Source organism: Aquarana catesbeiana, linkage group LG13, assembly GCF_042186555.1.
Source record: "Aquarana catesbeiana isolate 2022-GZ linkage group LG13, ASM4218655v1, whole genome shotgun sequence".
Lineage (NCBI taxonomy): Eukaryota > Metazoa > Chordata > Amphibia > Anura > Ranidae > Aquarana > Aquarana catesbeiana.
The window spans coordinates 125,570,686-125,591,484 of NC_133336.1; positions in this window are offsets into that span (position 1 = coordinate 125,570,686).

Genomic DNA, 20,799 nt, shown 5'->3' on the forward strand with positions numbered 1-20,799 from the left:
CTCCATAGCCTGACGCTCCAGAAAGCACTGTAGGGGCAGAGCACAGAGCTGGTGACTGACAGTTACTGGTTCTCTGCTCATTGAAGACTGAGAACTAAGCGGTCAGTGGTCGTTGATTGCTCAGTTCTCAGTCTAGAGGCGGCAGTGGAGAGATGCAACATTGGACTGATGCTGCATCCATCTAGTGAGTATGTATGTTTGTTTTGTTTAAACAATTGATCCACTGTTGAGGTTCTGCCTTGGGGAACCTTCTTGTATAATCTCAGTGTCTTTCTCCAGCTGATGTTACTAACTTAGCACCATAACGTTTTATTATGCTTGAAACAGTATTCATGATTTAAAGGGTTGATACTGCCCCTCCAAGTGATGCAATGTTGGCTTCTTCAGATGGAACTTTAATGCCAACATCATCAAAAATCAAAATTTGGTGGACCTCATCACTATATTATATGATTGTCTGCACAGAGCCCAGCTCTTCTCTTAAAGGGGTTGTAAACCTTCCGTAGTGCAGCAGCCCCCCAAAACCCCCCTTTCACTTACCTGAACCTGATCGTTCCAGCGACGGGGACAAGCACAGCAGCTCCAGTCACTAAATAAATGGTAAGCTCCGCGCTCAGGACAATACGGGTTGCAGCCCCCCCTATGGGTTATGGGTTCCTGAGGGAACTTAAAATAGATAAAGATGTAGAAATGGGGTGGTTGGCACTACCCTAAGGAAAGGTGAGTAACCAGGAGGGTATGTGATCAGAGATGAAAAATATATATAGTGTGTATAATTGTATAACGAGGAAGTACCTATATTGTACAACTACAAATTGATGTGCTATCCCAGTAAAGGGTAAGTGTGAGTGTACCCTGCAGGGATAAATATAACCGTATCCTCGCACGGGTGCGATAAAGCAAATGTCAATCAATATAAACCACATGCGAAGAAGGTGCTGTACATTATCAACCAGACTTTAACATACACATACCAACCAGATATATATAAATGTATACCGTAAGTCAAATGGGTATACAAGTAAATCACAATAAAGACTAAATTAATCCAACCCTAAGATAGAGTCCGTGGAATAAACCCATAAGCATAAATAAAAAATAAAATAAAAATATATAATCCAAAAAGCAAGTCCCACGGTATGAAAAAATACAGTGCAAATAGATATAGTGCAAAAAATATCCAATTGTAGTTCTTCAGGTGACTTCAGTGCTCAGCAGAACAAGTGACTGGTAGTGCTCCCCCCATCAGGTCCCCACTCACCAAAAGAAGGAACCCCTGCAGGGATAATGGGCATGTGTGGGTAACTGTAAATGGAACACCTCCCCCACTCTCTCAGTGTCCCGTCTATGGGTCTATCGGTCTCCCGCAGCTGGCTCCACACGATCAAGCTACCTCAGCTATCTCCACACAATCAGGGGTGAATACTTCAGTCAAAACCTGCCAAGCGGTCACTCCACATTTCAGTCCACACTTATGACTCTGATTTTGACATGTCTGTCACCTAGCTCACGTAATATTCTTGCAACCAATAATGATGGATTATAACAGCTTCATGGGAAGGCGGCAGTAAGACTTTTCAATCTTGTCCGTTGCATTGAGCTGAAATGGTATACTCATCCACCCAGCAAATCCAGCACTATCCTGCTGTGATCCACTGATCTCTGCTACATGCTGGCTATAGCACTGCTATCTTTCTTTTTGATGTCATCAAGGGGCTGGCTTTCTCTTCCAGACATTGTCTTGGGTCCTCATTGGATAAATTGATAGCAGCAGGAGCCATTGGCCAGGGGACGGGACCGAGACCTGCTGTCTGTGTCAATGGATGCAGCAGCAGGACTCAGGAGCACTCCTGAACGAGTGTCCCCATGGAATGTGGCTCTCCGTGGGGGCACTCGAGAAGAGGAGGAACATTGCTGGGGGATCCCCAGAAGAGGAGGATCGGGGCTGCTCTGTTCAAAACACTTTCACAGAGGAGGTAAGTACATATTTGTTATTTAAAAAAAAAAAAAAACGAACCTTTACAACCCCTTTATCTGGACCTGAGGGATGCCTTCAACCTGATTTGAATAAAGGAAGGCTAAGAATGGAAGACCACATTCAGCACCTGGGACAGACATTATGAATACTGTTTCTCATGATGCATTGTGGCTTGTGTAAATCTCTAAGGGTTTTCATCTCATTATAAAAGAAATCTATTGAGATCTACCTTATGTGTGTGTGCTCTTTGCTGGGTAAACTGTTTCCAAGGATGGTCTTCAAATGGATCCTGTAGAAGAAAGAAAGGCGCCTGTAAGTGCGGTATTAAAAGATTTAATTCAGTGCACAAGGGGTTAAAAACACTTACAGGATCATGGAGTAATAAAAGCATGTAACAGAGAGTCCTTATGTGTGTTCCTAGTCCTTCCTCTCTCAGCGAATGGAGAGCAGGGGGGAGCCATCCAGCAGCTGTCAGAATTCTTCAATACGTGCAGGGTGGCCTGTGTTCTGGTTCAATGGTGTCAGCGAAGGGCAGTGGACAGTAATGCGTTTCGGAGCATGCAGGCTGAGTGAATGGGTGATTGCTGGAAATGGGGATTGTATTGTTGCAGACGTGCCACGAGTGCGGCCAGGGCAGCAATACACACACAGATTGTGTCGTTTTAGATACTGGTTGAAAAATTCAAGTATAAACTTGGGAAAAGAAAGAAGGAGGAGATGTTGGTAATGAGGAGGTTATAATCGCTGTTAGACTTTGCGGGCTTACAGAGTTTAATGATCCTGGATGGGGGATTGCATATTTCTTGTGGATGAAGTGATTGCTTAGAAGACCAGGGGATATTAGTGGGTGTCAGTTTTTGAGGATGATCTATGTTAGCTTTGAGAATGTCATGACACTGGTAAGTCCAGTAGGTGTAAGCTAGACGCTAGATTATGGCTCTTCATAGGGAATATAAGTGGTGATGGATTTCATGGTGGCATGTGTTATGCTGTGGACTGTACCCTGTGTGGCTTATGCATAATTAGTAAATTATCTGGTTGCAACAGAGAGACAGTTATGCGTATGTCAGACGTTGTGACTGTTTATAGTATAGTGTTTTTTTCCAGTTCTTCATTGATACCTCCTGATGAGAGTACATCTAGGGCATATATCTGGTATGTTTCCCTTTGGCAGAGGCACTGGAATCTCTCTGCCATGGGGAAGCTGGCTGGTATTTGTTCGATGATCCACACTTTTAGGCCTTGGGTGGATTCAAGGTGGTATTCCCCAAAGTGTCAGGGAACACTGTGGTTATCTCTGCCAACTTCAATAAATCGGCGGTGCTCTCCAAAACACTTGTGTAGGGGGTGTATGGTTCTACCTACATAATGGAGGCTGCAGGGGCAAGGCAGGCAATAGACTACATGGTCTGTGGAGCAGGTGTAGAATTCTTGAATTTTGTACGTTTTCCCCATTTACTGTGAATTATTTTTGCCCATGGTGTACAAAACTGCATGTGAGGCAGAGGGATTTTCGGCATTGGTACGTCCTGATGATGAAGAAGAACTTTAGCAATGGGAATATGTACTTGTTTGTTTTTACCTTACTCGCTGCGATTTTTCCTTTTATGTTGAGGGCTTTTTTGTATGAGAATTTGGGTTAAATTGGTATGCTGTCTTTTAGATGGGGGTCCTGCAGTAGTATAGGCCAATGTTTATGTACTATATGTTCCATACTTTTGTGTTTGTTGTGAAATTGAGTGGTGCACCGGATTACATTACATGTATTATTGGTTTTGTGGGTAGAAGTGTCTGGGTTTACGTATGTGACGTATGCTTGTTCGATGAGCGGTGGTAGATAGCCCTTTTCTAGAAATTTTTGTTTGAGGGTTATGCTCTGGGCCTGATAATCTGCCTGCTTAGTGCAATTATGCCTGAGGCAGCAGAATTGGCTTTTGGGGATGTTGTTTAGCCAGCGAGGGTGGTGACAGCTGTTGTAGGAAGGAGTTGTCTGCGGTAGGTTTATAGTCGTTTTTGGCATAAATTCGGCTGTTTTCGTGATGTAGGTCAAGGTCCAGGAATGCTAAGTGTGTGTTATCATGTACGGAGGTGAAAGATAGGCCCATGTTCTTGTTATTACAGTGGGAGACAAACTGTTCAATGTGGTTAGTGTCTCCGTCCCAGATGATAATAACATCATCGATGTAGTGACCATAGAAATTATCCTGGACATAAAGGGATTGTTTCCCCATATGTGTTGTGCCTCCCAAAGGCCCATGGTCAGGTTGGCGTAGGGTGGCACAAAGTTGCTCCCGATGGCAGTGCCATGGGTTTGGAGGTAGTAATTATCTTTGAATAGAGAGTAACTGTGCGTCAAACAGAAAAGTGCGGCATCTAGGATGAATTCAGAGAGATCAGCCCTCAGCTCACTCAAAACGCTCCCCGGTGGTCTTACCGGAGCCGTCGTAGACGATCATGTCCTTTCCCCTCTGAGGCTGGATGCCGAGTGAGGGAAAGATGGCCCCCACTCGGCTCCATACTATTGGATGACGGAACCGACTTGATTCATTCAGATCTTTGCATTCCAATGGAAAAATTGACTCCAGGAAAGAAGAGGTATTGTCTCACTTTCATAGACAATTACTCCAGGTACTGTATATTACACTATATCCGATACACAACAAAAGTGAAGTACCAGAATAACTTGAACAGTATTTGGCTCAAATTTTGCAAAACGCATAGTGTATTGCGCACAGACAATGAAACTGAATGTAGAGGTGATAACACACAGGCGATTCTCAGAAAGCATGGCATAATATAATATTTCAAACATTGTGCCATACAATTGAGAGAAAACAGGGGTTGCAGAAAGAATGAACCATACTCTATGTGAGAGTGGAAGAACCATGCTGTTTGATGCAGATATGCCAACCACATACTGAGGGGAGGCAATTATGACCTCATGCTATCTCCAAAATCGACTACCAGGAAAATCAACAAAATAAACTCCATATGAACTGTGGAATTGAAAAGCCTTGAATTTGAACCATCTAAAGATTTTTTGAAAGCAAAGCCTTTGTGCACATTCCAAAAGAAAAATGTACAAAATGGGATGCTTGCGCAAAGGAAGGTGTACTTGTGGGGTACAGTGAATTTTAAAAGGGATATAGAATTCTACATCAAGACACAAACAAGGTAACTGTCATATACCAGATAAGACCAGAACTGTGTGGACTGCAACAGAGTGAACCAGACATAAATAGGTGAAAGTAAGTTTATTAAGGTAAATGCATATACATGTGAACACACCACCAATACAGAGTGAACAAGCCAAACAACCAAACATTGATAATACACAACCAGCATATGTAGCAAAAGGGAGTACCAGAATCGTAGTCAAGCCAGGCCAGGGTCACAAACAGGAGATCAGTAGCTGGGAAGGGAAACAACAGGACAAGAGAGGATGGATGGATCACAGGAGGGATGGGTCAGGTAAAAGGCTCAGGGTCCAGGGTTCAGGTAACAGAATCAACAGGTTCCAGGAATCAGGCTTCAGGTTCAGGAATCAGGCTTTCAGAATCAGGGTAACAGGATGCAGGCTGCAGGTTAGGGCTCAAGGGCAATACCAGGGCAACATGAGTGTGCACTTGCCGGGTATTTATACTGCAGCTGCTAATTAAAGTGGGGTTCCACCCAAAAAAACAAAAATACCTGAAAAATTGTAAAAAAAAAAAAAAAAAAAAAAAAAAAATTTGAATATTTTTTTTTTTTTACTTACCTCTAAATGCCTGTTGCTAGGTGGTCCCTCGTAGTCTGCCTATTCCTTTGCCTGGGCTGGTGACATCACTTCCCCCCAGGCACAGGAAGGGCTCGGCTCTGCTCCCTCCCTCCTGTCAATCATCTGGGACCCATTACAGGTCCCAGGTGATTGAGCGGCCAATCACGGCGCACGGCACCGCTCGCGCATGCGCAGTGGGTGCCAGGCTGTGAAGCCACAGCCCGGCGCCCACAGTTGAAATGCCGGCGCCGACGAGCGGAGGGGGGGGACAAGCGGGGCTTCGATCCCCCGCATCGCTGGACCCAGGGACAGGTGAGTGTCCAATTAAAAGTCAGCAGCTGCAGTATTTGTAGCTGCTGACTTTTAATTTTTTTTTTTTTTTTAATGGAGCCCCTGGGTGGAACTCCTCTTTAAGGTCAGGTGACACCTGTCTGCAGAGGGGAATACCTGCTCCACACCGCCAGGATTCCTCCGCTGGTGGACGCCAGTACTTTGGCCCAAAGGTGACAGAATATCAGGAGGAAAAAGCTCTTCTGACAGCTCCAAACTGCCAGGAGACACCTGCTGGTGGCCCTCAGTACTGCACGCCAAATGATCAATATTACCAGCGGAGGAGACCTTTCCTGACAGTAACCATCAGTAGAAGTGTCATTGTTGATGAAACTTCCGTGTGTTCAAAATTTCATGAACTAGTACTTTAAACTCAGGGAAATTCCACATCAGTGTCACGTGAATATAAGCAACAAAGTGACACAGATATAGAAATTAATGTAGACAATCCAAATGTTTGAAAAGAAGAAACCAGGCCACAAGAGGCTTCCATCAGGAAGTCCACCAGACGCCGTCCATCCAAACGTCTGCTATGTTGCTTGCGTAGAATTAAAACCAGAGCCAGATTCATGGGTTGAGATGCAAAGACTTCCAACTCATGAGAAACAAAAGTCGATCGGGGCATTTGACAAAACCACTTACAAGAAACAGATTTATAGAACTGAGATCAGAAATGGGACTAATATAAGGAGTAGTTGTTGAGTGGGGTGTTCGAATACATTGTTCGTGTATTTTGTACAACAACTACATTAACCAGTAGATGGCAGTGTTTATAAGAAAAAAACGTAGAAGTTTTTTTCACTCGCTCAGCTTCGTCCACCATGACAGCTGAGTCTGCCTCCTGCCTTGGGCTGAATTTATCTATAATAATATTGTCAATTCAAGCTCCAGGGAATCCTTATTCAATGTTATTTATGGTAAGTACTTTCAATTACTGGTTTTAGTACCTATGACCAGTGAAGTGCCAGTGCTTGCCTTCATGCAGGCTTCCTTCAATGCAATCTGGCCCAAAGTTCAGAAACATTTCCTCCACACTACCAAAAGAAGTGCTATTATCACACACCAAACCTCATGACTATCAGCCTGTAGATATAGTCTTGCTTTCCAATAAAAATCTTCACCTCAAGTTGCCCTTAGCTAAATTTGGCCCTTGAAATATGAGAAATTTTGAAATTGTAGACAGCAGTTTTCAAGCTTTGTCTTCTACCTCATCTTCACATCATCCTTTCATGCCTCCCTCTTGAAGCCACTGGTGCTCAACACTTTCTTTCACCTAATGTCATTTGACTCTGCTCAAGATGCATCCTTGATTTCAGAATCTCCAGAAGAAAGTTGTATTATCTGTTGGACTGGTTGTAGCCCAGAGGAATGTAGCTTTTGATGTTTTTGCACCTCACTTTGTATAGAGTAAATCTGTCGCCAGTTCCTTTCTAAATCAGGCCCTTGGTGGGTGAGGGGACAGAGGGTAAAGTCACAGTCTCTTACCTTTCCATGGACTGGATCAGAGATGATCTGTTATTTCATGCCAACATCACTTAGAATGTACATATTGTTAAAGTACACAAAGTGGGAGTTTTCAAGCACATACAAAATAACAAAATCAAATTTTAAATACTCAATGTCAGTTTTATGTTACATGAAACAATTAGAAACGGTGCTTGTACAGTACATAAACGTTATGGCTGATCTATACTACTAATATGTCACCGTGTTCTCTCTATTACCCCATATTCCCTTATGTACTCTTAACCTAATTTGATAAAGCATCCATTTTCAATTTCTTAAATGGGACATTACCATTTGCTTTCAATCGTACTTTTACAATTTTAGTTTAGATGCTGCTTTTCTGTGAAGAACCCTAAAATAATAAAAGTTAAGTTGGTCAAAGACTAGTAGAATTTTTCATTTTAAGAACGTTTGTTCAGTTTTCTAATCGTTTGTGGGGTGCAATCAAAATATGTTTTCAACCACAGTGATGGGAATATTTTCTCAAATGAAATAATTTCTAACATTGTATATGGTTTTCATTTGACAAATTACATTTATTCCAAAACATATATAAATTAGTGCAACACTTTACATACAGATGTAGCACCCTGATGTCTAGGCAGGGTTCCTCCTAAATCTACCTGCCAGGTTGCCTTGGCCAATTGTTAGGGATCAATTGATTTCACCCTAAGTCTGGAATTGCTGCACTTCTCTCTTCTGTAGCTGGGTGGCCAGGTACCTGGTGACATTAGATAAGATAAGGGTGATGCAAGGACAGATTAGGAGTATTTGGGGTGTCTCAGCCAATGGGCAGGGGTTTTCTTGGCCCCTTGGCCTGCTGGGAGAACCTATATATTTTGGTGGAGTCAGGTGATCACTGTTCTGTGCCACCTGGACAGCTGTCGGGGCTGCTAGGCAGAGTTCCAGCTACCCAGGGCCTATGCCGGGCACATCTGACTGCTAGGCTCTCTGAGGGCCTATCCAGAAGAAAGAGAGCAGCGTAGGGTTGGGATTGTGGCTTGCGGTCCAACCAGAAGTGACGGTTCTGCCGGCCCGAGAACCTGTTGTGGTCAGAGGGGAAGCTGTCGCCACTAAGGGACCTACCACCTTGTTACCATGGACCACAGTGAATAGCTGAAGCAAGTACCAGAGCAGTATTCTCACCAACCGGGGACAGTGAAGAATCGGGAAACTTCAGCAGGTGCCAAGCCAGGGACCTAGCCAGTGGGGTGACGCTTGAGGAGTATCTGGAGTGCCAAGCCAGGGACCCAGCAGGGAAGTGGGGGTGAGGCTTGAGGAAGATACTAAAATAAGAAGATTAGAAGAGCTCACAGGTTTCAGTGGCAGTGAATCAGCAAGTCTAGTGAGAGAGGCTGGGAGCTCAGTGGGCTGAGAATCTACAAGAAAGTGATTGTATAAAAGTAAAGGAGTTTGTTACAATTTGTGTTAGGAACTGTTCTAAGACTGTTGCCATAGGAGACAGCACTCCTACACATGCAGATGTGGTGTCTTGGTGGATGCCTTTCCCTGACTGGCTGCCTACCTGTAGAAGTCTTGAAGTCTGCCAATTGACATTGCAACTACCTAAGAGTGTCCTGGCCCTCTCTCCCACCGTTCCGTTCAAGAGAAAATAAATCTCTTTGCATTCAAGAAGTGTCTGGCGCCCATGAATCTACCTTACATTGCACCCGCTATGCCTCGCGGCCCACTCTATACTAAAGGATATCGGCTGTCCTTGGCTCTAGAGGTTCTCATTAGACTAAAGGAGGCCTGGGACCTTGCTACACATATACCCCACTATTTCTTGTGCATATAAATATATGTATTTATATACTTATACTGCACAATAAAGTTCATGTTGGAAAAAATACATAATGAGGTCATCATATGGTGTGACCCCAGTCCGCCGCCCTAAAGTCTGAAGGACATTAAACTGGCCCTTTATTTAGAAAGATTGGAGACCCCAGTATAGATGCTCAGTCTGTATTTTTCTGATGTAATTGGCCAGGTGTATATTTCCTGGTGATCATATAGATTTTTATCAGATTAATGCATACTTAACACTGCATGAATAAAAAAATGTACATATTACAATATCTCCATAATCATAAATAAATTTCTGTGTATTTTTGTGAACTAATAGCTTCATATATCTGTGTTGCAACTGAAAATCATAAGAAAGCCAGTTACTTGGTCCTTAGTAAAATGTATGAAAAGCAATGTTATTGCCATAAAAATATAGAATGAGTTAAATCCTGCCTTACAGCACTGGGCCCCTATGTTCCATCACTACTAAGGAGATTATCTGAGTGTATACTATCCCAGTGTCTCTGCTGCAGGCTTTTTGCTGCACATACACTGGTTTACTTCTTCTATTCAAAGACATACTGATAAGGTAATTGCCATGTGACTAAATTGCCTGGAATTCTACATCCGCTTCTTGCCAAATAAACCCATTAAATACCCATAGAAGGAGAACTCTCCAAAGACATATGCTGAAACTGACATTGTCAACTGCAGGGCTGGCTTCTAAATACACAGTAGGACCAGACAAGTCAAATGATGCAGCTATATTTCCTAGAATGTTATATGTGTATAGTTATTTATATTTTACTAGACATCATGTTTCAGTTTAAAGTATAACTAAAGACAACATCTTTTTTTAGATCTGGATAGAGTGGCAAGGGGTTGAAATCTCTGCCAGGTTTTTATTGCTGTCTGTGTCACCCTAAGGGATATTTGCTATCACTACGGGCTGGATCCGCTCTAGATCCGTTCTGGAAGCGTTTCTGAATGCGCGTTTTTTAATTAGTTTTTGACATGTTGCGGTGCGTTATTGCATTTTTACAGATATATACAGATACATACAGATTGGATACATTCCAGGTGCTTTTTTTTTCTTCTTTTTTTCCTGTTTTTTTCACTGTACTGGGTTCCGGTGCATTTTTGATGCGTTCCAGTGCATTCCGGTGCATTTTTGATGCGTTTTACGACATTCCAGTACAGTCAAGTGCAGAAAAAATGCAGCATGATCTGCTTTTTTTTCTGGAACTGGAATGCCCTGGAACTGATCGCACTGGTGTGAACTATGCCATTGGAAACCATATAACCTACTTTCCATGCGTTTTTGATGCAGAAAAAAAAGGGACTGGACTGCATGTGGTGTGAACTGGCCCTAAGTGTCTTAAACCAAAAGTCATCGAGAATGAAAGTGAGTTCATTCTGAGTTGCACTAGAACATAAATAGAGAGGAAAACTTCCAATGGGGACACTTGTTGCAATGACAGCTTTCTAAGGGCCAGTTCACACCACAGAAACACAGTCCAGATGCGTTCCAAATGTTTTTCTGCATTCGCGTGTTTCACACGTTTTTGATGCGTTCCAGTGTGTTTTTTATGCAGTCCAGTGCAATTTTCCCCCTCTTTTTTCTTAAACTTAAATAAGGACATGTGTTTTTCAGGACGTTTTTGATGCATCCAGTTGTGTTCCGGTGCGTTTTTGATGCGTTTTACCGTCCAGGAAAAATGTAGAATGTTCCACATTATTTTTCCTCGAACTGAAATGCACTGGAACTGATCACACTGGTGTGAACTATGTCATTATGCCCTAGCTCCTCTTCAGTGTCACCATCTTTACTTATTTTGCCAATGCACAGATGTGTAGCAGCTTCCAAAGACCTGGCAGAGATCCACGGCACATCTTGGATATTTCCATGCCAGTGTATACAGCACACAGTGGAGCGAATTAAAGAGATTGTAAAGTCTTATTTTTTTACTATAAAAAAAAAATAAACATGTTATACTTACCTGTTCTGTTGCAGAGCAGCCCGGATCCACATCTTCTCGGTGTCCCTCTTCTGTAATCCTGGCCCCTCCCTCCTGTTCAGTGCCCCCACAACAAGCAGCTTCCTATGGGGGCACCCAAGCCGAGTCCATTCAGACATGGAGCCCCGATCCGGCCCATCCCCCTCTCTCCCCTGGTTGGCTAGCTGACTTCGATTGACAGCAGCAGGAGCCAATGGCGCCACTGCTGTGTTTCAGCTAATTAGGAAGAAGAATCTCGGATGGCTGAGACACTCGTGGACATTGCTGGACAGGAGAGGGACCTCAGGTAAGTAATAGGGCGACTGCTACACACAGAAAGAAGGCTTTTTATCTTAATGCACAGAATGCATTAAGATTAAAAAAAACCTTTTGACTTTACAACCACTTTAATAAAAAGTGATAGACAAATTCTATCACAATTAGTGCCATTGTCCATAGCAACCAATAAGCTTCCTTTTTTCATTTTTTCCACACAGCTTAGAAAATGAAAATATGAAAGCTGATTGGTTGCGCTCCAGCAGAAGTAAAGTTGAGACAAAGTTTGTCTCAGACACATTTTAACAATTCCCCCAATATGTTTGCAGAGAGCCTATTATTATTATTAATATTATTATGCAGGATTTTTATTGTGCTTTACAATGATAATGTGTTTGTTGTTTAGCTACTGCTTGATATTTGCAGTGTTTAATTTAAAGCCGTCAATACAAAGAATAATACTAATAAGCTGGCCAATGAACTCATCTGCTGGGAAGCGGAGGATATCAGTCCTTGCAAGGTTTGGCAAGTTTTCAACGTTACCATAACAACAATGGCTCACCCTCCCATCCGAGCAGCAGCAGGTCTGGATGTGCATTTCCCTTTTAAGAACACTCAGCATTGCATCTCTCCTCCCTGTGTAAGCTGTCAGTTTATGTTCTTGGGGGCTGCCCACAGCTCATCAGTGAAGGAAGCAGCTTTATTTCCAGGCGAGAGGAAGACGGGCGATAAAACCATGTTAATCGGCTCTGGATAATTTGTTCAAGCAGGGAGAAAGGAGAGAATTAGCTTGAATCCTCTGAGTCTTAAGCAGCAGCTGGGGCCGATCGTGGAAAAAGGAGAATGAGGGGGAATCGGCGGCGGTGATGCAATACAGACGTCTGAAGGGAAATGATTCTGCTGGGGAGTGAAGAAATGAACGGAAAGCATACTGCGAGACGAACCTGCTGATATCTACACATTATATCCACACCGGCAGCGTCTCACAAGTGCTTCAAAACGGACGGCGCAGTGGAGCACAGAGGAAAAGCCAGGGGCGCTATGAAGGACAAAGACTTCATGCCCAACATAGAAAGGGGTAAACCTGCGACGTACACCGGTGACAAAAAAGCAAGAATGGCAGCAAAAACCAACCAGAAATGGGTGAGACTGGCGACTGTGTTTGCATATGTACTCTCAGTATCAATGGCAGCCATCATTTTGGCTATTTACTACAGCTTAATATGGATACCAGTGAGATCCGGTAGTGGGAACAGCAGCAATTTGAACCACAGTCAAGTAGTTCCTACTTTGCCTCACAATGAAAACACAACCAATGGGCCTCAGGCCTCTGAGCTGCATTCTACTACTCAAGCCGCAGAAATGGTGAAGGGACTCAACCACGTCAAGAGGTCTCTTGAGACTAGACAAAGCTTTGAAGCCCAGGAACAGCAGCCAATGTCCAGCAACACACCATCAGAGGCAAAATCAGGACGTTCAGACCTACAGATGAAGCAGTCTGGGGAAGCTGCGGAGGCCTTTATCACAGGGCTGGCTCAGGATTCTGGCTTAAACACTCTGGTTTTTGATGGAGCTGATTTTGATACACAGCCAGAAATGAGCTCTGCTGATTTTGAAAAAATCAGAGAGAAAAGCCATTACAGGAGATAACCAAAGATTTGGGATATTATCATTTACAGCACATGTTATATCTATGTATGCATGGCAGTGTGGATATAATGATAAACCACTGCAGAGTCTTAAAGGTCTGCAATGCATTTCAATCCCATCTGTCAGCAAAAGATTACAAGAAGACACCTCTTTGGACCAAAGTGAGCTAATTACAGCTGTAGACCAGCCTTTTGTTTGCCTTGCATGTCAAGCCTCCTCCTTTCGTGCATTACCTCTTGCCTTGCTGATTTAGCAAAAGGGGGCGTTCATATATACAGTAAATTAGATTGCTTTGGGAGGGTAAACTATGATAAACACAATAACATTCCTTCTCTCCAGCACCTTCTATGTAGACAATAGCTTAGAAATGTGAATGACACACAAGTAATTTAATATTGATGTCATAATTGGTAGCTTGGTTTGGTTCAGTACTGCTTCTCAGCATCATTCTAAAGCTTGTAGAGGGTTGAGACCTCTGAATGCTGATTTGAAGTGTGTTGGTCTGCCATTTAGATTTAAAGCTGAAAATCATATTTGTTATGCAGTACTATAGTACCATTGAAATTTATTTACATTCTTTGGCTGGATACCTGATGTCCATATTGAACTATTGGCAGTGATTTCTTTGCATGCTTTAAAAATGAAAAAGCTTTAGTTGTTGAGCTGAAGAGAAGGGAAACTTTTTACTTACTGACAAAACTGCAAACAAGTAGTTGCCTTAAAGCCAAAATGTTTTACAGAAAGCCCTCTTGGCTCTTTGCTTTATGTATGCCATTCTATTAAGCAGTAATTGGGTAAATTTTTTCTCTAAATTATATTTTTAGGAAAATTGGGAATCTGTGTCTTGAACCTTTTTTTTGTAGTAATATAAAAGATAATCTCCAACTTGAGGTGCCAAGTTTTCTCAGGACAGAGGATGACAATGATAGTAAGCAACAAAATCCCTGCTGCTGCATGGGAGCCAGACTTACATACCTTGCCCAGTTCAGCCACATGCAATCAATATACAGAAAATGGGTCTGTGTAGCTCTTTAATTTAAAGAATCGCATATAAAGGTTTACCTCAAGAGAAAAAGCTGCTTATTTGTAAGGACAAAAGCTATACTTACAAATTGTCACTTATTACCTATATACCTGATTCATATAATTTAGTTATGGTTGAGCAGAGAGCTTCATGGACCCTTTTTTTATTTGAAATGATAGATTTGGGGACAGGTCTGGTTATTGCTTAGTCTTCGGTGCTTTCTGAGTCACTGGCCAGGAAAAAATAAAGAGATGTGGAATTTTGGCCTTTATCCAATTTTCTTTGTGGCATGTTTTTTTTGGGTCTGTGAGTATGAAACAGCAAAGCTAGACAGAGCCGGGCAATCATCACTTGTAGAAAAAAGACAAGCAATGGTAGCCCACATACTTTTTTTTGTGACAAGTACACTTTAAAATAGTAGGCTTAGTAGGGTAAGATTTCATTGTAAATTCGAATGAAATTATTTCACCTATATTAGTAACTAAATGATTCATATTGGTTGAAATACATTTAAAAGAGGCACAGATTGCTGGAGACAGAAATGTTCCTCACAACCCTTTGAATCTGAGTGGAGATAGATTATAGATACACATGTTGATCCTGATACTCCTCCACCCAAATTCTAAATGGCAATCTCGCACAGATTCTTGCTTCATTTTAAAACGATTGGGTTTGCTTACAGTAAAACAACAAAGGGCATACAGAATCCAGCACCATAAGTTGCCAGTACATACCTTCAATATTTAATGCTGACTTGTCAAAGTCCCCCTGCGCTCATCCCTAAAAAAGATGGAGCATAGGCATCCTGGCCCTGTTGGGTCCCCTGTTTGGGTTGCTGAGGACCTAGCATTGTATTGTGGGTTGCCCTTGCTTTCCGAAAATGATTAGTCTTATTTGAAGCACAGAGGATTCCTGGGTGTATAGCTAAGCCAGAGAGGAAAACAAAGGAATGTAATGGCACCTTATAGGGCCTGCAGTTTTATGGTGTCCTAATTTACTCCTTTTTAATTTGCTTTACGATAATTAATTTAAATCCAACTGATATGGATGTACTTTATCCATTGCTGTGGGTTCAATCTATGCAGAAATGGTAACCCCATATAAAGGTGGAGAGGCAGGTCTGTCTTATGTAGCAGCACATTCACTGTCAGAGTTATTAGACAAAGGATGCCACTTTTGTTTTCCCTTACCGTGACCGTTCTATAGGCCCTTCTTTGACACAAATTAAATGTATAAGTGACTATAATTTATGGTCATGGCCCATATACAATTAGAATGCAGAGTATTAATCCTGGTTTGGAATAGCCAGTAGGCATAAAATATATTATTAACCACTTGCCGACCGCCGTACACAGATGTACGTCAGCACAATTGCACAGGCAGACAAATGGGTGTACAGGTATGTCCTTTTAAATTTGCCACCTTCCGGGTGCGCGTGTGCAGGCGGCGGCGTGCCCGCGGGTCCCGGGAGCTCGATGTTCTCCGATGGCCCACGATTGCGGTGCGGAAAGGTAGAACGGGGAAGTGCCTATGTAAACAAGGCAATTCCCCATTCTGCCTTGTGTCATGACAGAGATCCACAGCTCCCTGTGATCGGGAGCATTTATCGCTATCATGTCCTAGGTAGCCCCTCCCCCCCACAGTTCGAATCACTCCCTAGGACACACTTAACCCCTTCATTGCCCCCTAGTGGTTAACCCCTTCCCTGCCAGTGTCACTCACACAGTAATCAGTGCATTTTTATAGCACTGATCGCTGTATAAATGACAATGGTCCCTAAATAGTGTCAAAAGTGTCCGATGTGACCGTCACAATGTCGCAGTCATGATAAAAATCGCAGATCGCCGCAATTACCAATAAAAGAAAAAAATGAATAATAAAAATGCCATAAAACTATCCCCTATTTTGTAGATGCTATAACTTTTGCGCAAACCAATTATTATATGCTTATTACGATTTTTTTTTTTTTTCTTACTAAAAATATGTAGAAGAATACATATCGGCCTAAACTGAGGAAAAAATTTGTTTTTTTTATATATTTTTGGGGGATATTTATTATAGCAAAAAGTAAAAAAAATTGGGTTTTTTTCAAAATTGACGCTCTTTTTTTGTTTATAGCGCAAAAAATAAAAACCGCAGAGATGATCAAATACCACCAAAAGAAAGCTCTATTTGTGGGGAAAAAAAGGACATCAATTTTGTTTGGGTATATCGTCGCACGACCGCGCAATTGTCAGTTAAAGCGACGCAGTGCTCTGGTCAGGACGGGGGTAATATCTTCCTGAAGTGGATAATATCCTATTGTAGGCTCTCATCCTTTTATTTATTAATGGCTCTTAAATGACTCCAGTCTGACACTGTCTGCCCTGATTACAGAGGTCATCATAATAGAGCTATTTTACAATTACTTTGTGTCCCTTTTATTGTCAGATGGGTCAGTTATGATTAACAATTTGACCAAAAAAGTGGTAATCTATATAATTTAATTATTTACTACTGAGTGTACGTTTTACACCACCTTTTGAACCTTTGATCAATTCAAGCACTTTTTTTTTCTGAAAAGGGAAAATTAAACACTGATTCTTAGGGCCTGGGGCCAACATCATATTTTTACCACCTATGAAATCATGCACATAGCTCAGAGTGTAGATATAGGTTTTTATTTTATACAAGTCTAGAATGGCAAAATATTATTAGGGAAAGATATGTTGATACTTTTTGATACAAAGAATTTCTACAGCTAGCAGAGCTCAGGTATGTAAACAGTTAAATTGTACACACGTGTATATAAAGTGTACAGTGTATATACCTTACCACTATGTATAAGCAGATGCATCAATATCATGTGTATAGTAATAAATTAGTGAAGTGTGGATACCAGTTGTTTTAATGTCTCTTATTTAGTTTAAAGGCATTTTACATTTCATTCTAAAGAACGTGTCACATACCAGAATTAAACTGACACTAAACTCACATTTTTTTATAATAAAAACAATGCAATATGTCTAAATATAACTAGAACTTACCTTCTAGCTCTTTTCTTTTGTTTCATCTCTCAGATGCAAGCTTTTTTTCTGCTCTGCTCGGACTTCCTCTTCTGGGGTGGCTACACTCGTACTCCATGCTCCCCTGCTTGCCCCCGAGATGGACTACACATCTACCTACAGACATGTTCAGTTCTTTGGGAATTGTAGTATGCAGAAAACGGAGCATGTGACCAGAAATAACACCATTGGTGAATTGCTGTGACCATTGACACAGACAGCAGGACTCCGCCCCGCCCCCCGACTCCCAAGTCATTGAATTTGATTGACAGTAGTGGGAGCCAATGGCTGCGCTGCTATCAATCTATCCAATCAGGACCCGAGACACTGGCTGGAGCTGGTGTGCTCGTCTCCGTCGCTGGAAAGACCAGGTTGAGATAAGTAAAAGGTGGGCTCTGGGGGGCTGCTGCATCACAGGAGGTTTTTCACCTTATTGCATAGAATGCATTAAGGTGAAAAACCGCGAGGGTTTACAACCCCTTTAAGCGGTATTAAACCCAAAACCAAAAGTGTAATATATTGCAGTTTACCAATCATTAGATGTGGTGGCTGCATTGGTTTTCTTTTTTAGGCTTGTTTCCCCTCTGTTTTCCCCTGGTGGTCCAATCTGTAACCCATCTCCTGTATAAGTGCCTCCACTCTGGATGAAGGAGCACAGAGACACCTTTGGACAGCAGCATTGTTAGTCTTGGGGGAGGGTAGCATGTACCAGCAGATTTAGCTAAACAAATTGAAGGCAAACTTTATATTTTTATGTCAGAACATAGACAAATTTTGTCTCCTGTGTTTACAATGCAGCAGGGCAGGCGCTCAGCATAGGACCTGGAGATTAGCTGACATCACTATATTGGGGGTGCCTACTACAGTGATTTCCAGCTTCTAGGCAGATCTCACAGATATGGTATATGCATAGTTATATTGATCCAAGATGAACCTATGTAAATGTATGTACCTATGTAAAAATATCCATACCTGGAGTTCTTCTTTAACCACTTCAGCCCTGGAAGGTTTACACCAGCCCCCCCCCCCCCCCCCCCATGACCAGGCCATTTTATGCAATACGTCACTGCGTTACTTTAACTGACAATTGCGTGGTCGTGCGATGCTGTACCTAAACAAAATGTATGTCCTTTTTCCCACAAATAGAGCTTTCTTTTGGTGGTAATTGATCACATTTCTGCTGTTCAACCACTGCGTTTTTTATAAAATGCGCTATAAACAAAAAAAAAAAGAGCGACAGTTTACCCGGTTCCCGACCGGCCGCTGCAGTTACACTGCGGCAGAATAGCTCCCCTGGGCGAGCCGTCATAGCTGTACATCGGCCCTTTAAGACACTGTAGGAGGCACATGCGCGCACCTGGAGCGTGTGCCCGGAGTCAATGTGAGTGCCCGGCAGGCGCGTTGACTACCGGGCACCCGCAATCGCTCGTGACAGAGTGAGAACCTGGATCTGTGTGTGTAAACACATAAATCCTGGTTCTCTCAGGGGAGAGGAAACAGATCGTGTGTTCAAACTAAGTATGAACGCCAATCTCTCTCCTACCCTAGTCAGTCCCCCCCCACAGTTAGAGCACACCTAGGGAAGACAGTTAACCCCTTGATCACCCCCTAGTGTTAACCCCTTCCCTGCCAGTGGCATTTTTACAGTAATCAAGAAGCTATTAAATAATAGTTTCAAGAAACTATTAGATAAGCACCTGAACGACCACAACATACAGGGATATACAATGTAATACTGACATAATCACACACATAGGTTGGACTTGACAGACTTGTGTCTGTTTTCAACCTCACCTACTATGTAACTAGTGTATTTTTATAGCACTGATCACTGTATAATTGTCAATGGTCCCAAAAATCTGTCAAAAGTGTCTAATTTGTCCATCGCAATATCGCAGTCCCGATAAAAATCGCTGATCTCCGCCATTAGTAAAAAGATAAATAAAAAAATAAAAATAAAATAATAATAAAAATGGCATAAATCTATTCCCTATTTTGTAGACGCTATAACTTTTGCGCAAACAATATAAGCTTATTGCACTTTTACCAAAAATATGTAGAAGAATATATATCGGCCTAAACTGAGGAAGAAATTAGTTTTTTTATATATTTTTGGGGGATATTTATTATAGCAAAAAGTAAAAAATATTGCTTATTTTTCAAAATTGTCAATCTTTTTTTTTTTTTATAGCACAAAAAATAAAAACCGCAGGGGTGATCAAATACCACCAAAAGTAAGCTCTATTTGTGGGAAAAAAGGACATTAATTTTGTTTGGGTACAGCATCACACGACCACGCAACTGTCAGTTAAAACGACGCAAGGCCGTATCGCAAGAAATGCTCTGGTCATTAAGGGGCTAAAATCTTCCGGGGCTGAAGTGGTTAAAAACACTGCAAAAAATAACTGTGAATCTACTGGAAGTACAGTGTAATCCTAACTTGTTCAAAGCAGTAGTAAACAAAACAAATAACATTGTGGGCCCCCTGCAGGTTTATTACATAATGTGTCAATATGAAAAGGAAGTTAGGATTACACTGTACTTCCAGCAGATTCACAGTTAAGTTTTGCAGTGTTTTTAAAAGGATAAAACACGTATATGAAATGTACTGGTGCACGTTTAGGAGATATTCATTTACCTACAGGTAAGCCTGTTTGTAAGCTTACCTGTAGGACCAAGTTCAAGAAAACAGTTTACTACCGTTTTAAGTGAGCAACACAGTTTCTGCACTGAAATTCCAACTATATTTTTTAACCCTGACTGCTGGACTACAAAACTTCCCCAAACCCTCTCTGTCCATTCCCCCATGCATTCATATGTAAAAAAAAAAACAATCCAGCAAAACAAAGCTGCTGCCTTAAGTCCCAAGAGCTTTCTTACACACAGTCTGTAAGAAGTCGATGGGCACTTCAGAGATGTAGTTATGGTGGCATGTTTACTTTAGTTGGAGTTGAGCTTCCAGCAACTGACACTGCAAGAATCTTACAAGCCTGGTGAGGATATCACAGGGACTAGTTTCTTAAAACAAGGAAAAGGACCACAAGGGTAAAATGAATATGATATATATATATATATATATATATATATATATATATATATATATATATATATATATATATATATATATATATATATATATATAATTTGGATAATTCCTCAACATACACTTTAAAGTACAGTGATCATGTTTTCAATTTGTTAGTAATCAATTTGTCATTTGTTTCTTAATATGAACATGGGTGAACTCCTAATGTTTTATGTAATTAATGCAAAACATGCTAGACACAGTGCTCACTTGCCTATTTATATACAGTAGATTTCAAGGGTGCTGAAAAAATAGGGCATGGTTGCACGACATACATTAAACCACTATCACACACAATGAAGCACAAATAGAGCTTGGAGCAACAGGATTTGCTCGGTACTGTCACAAGACATTACAAACAATT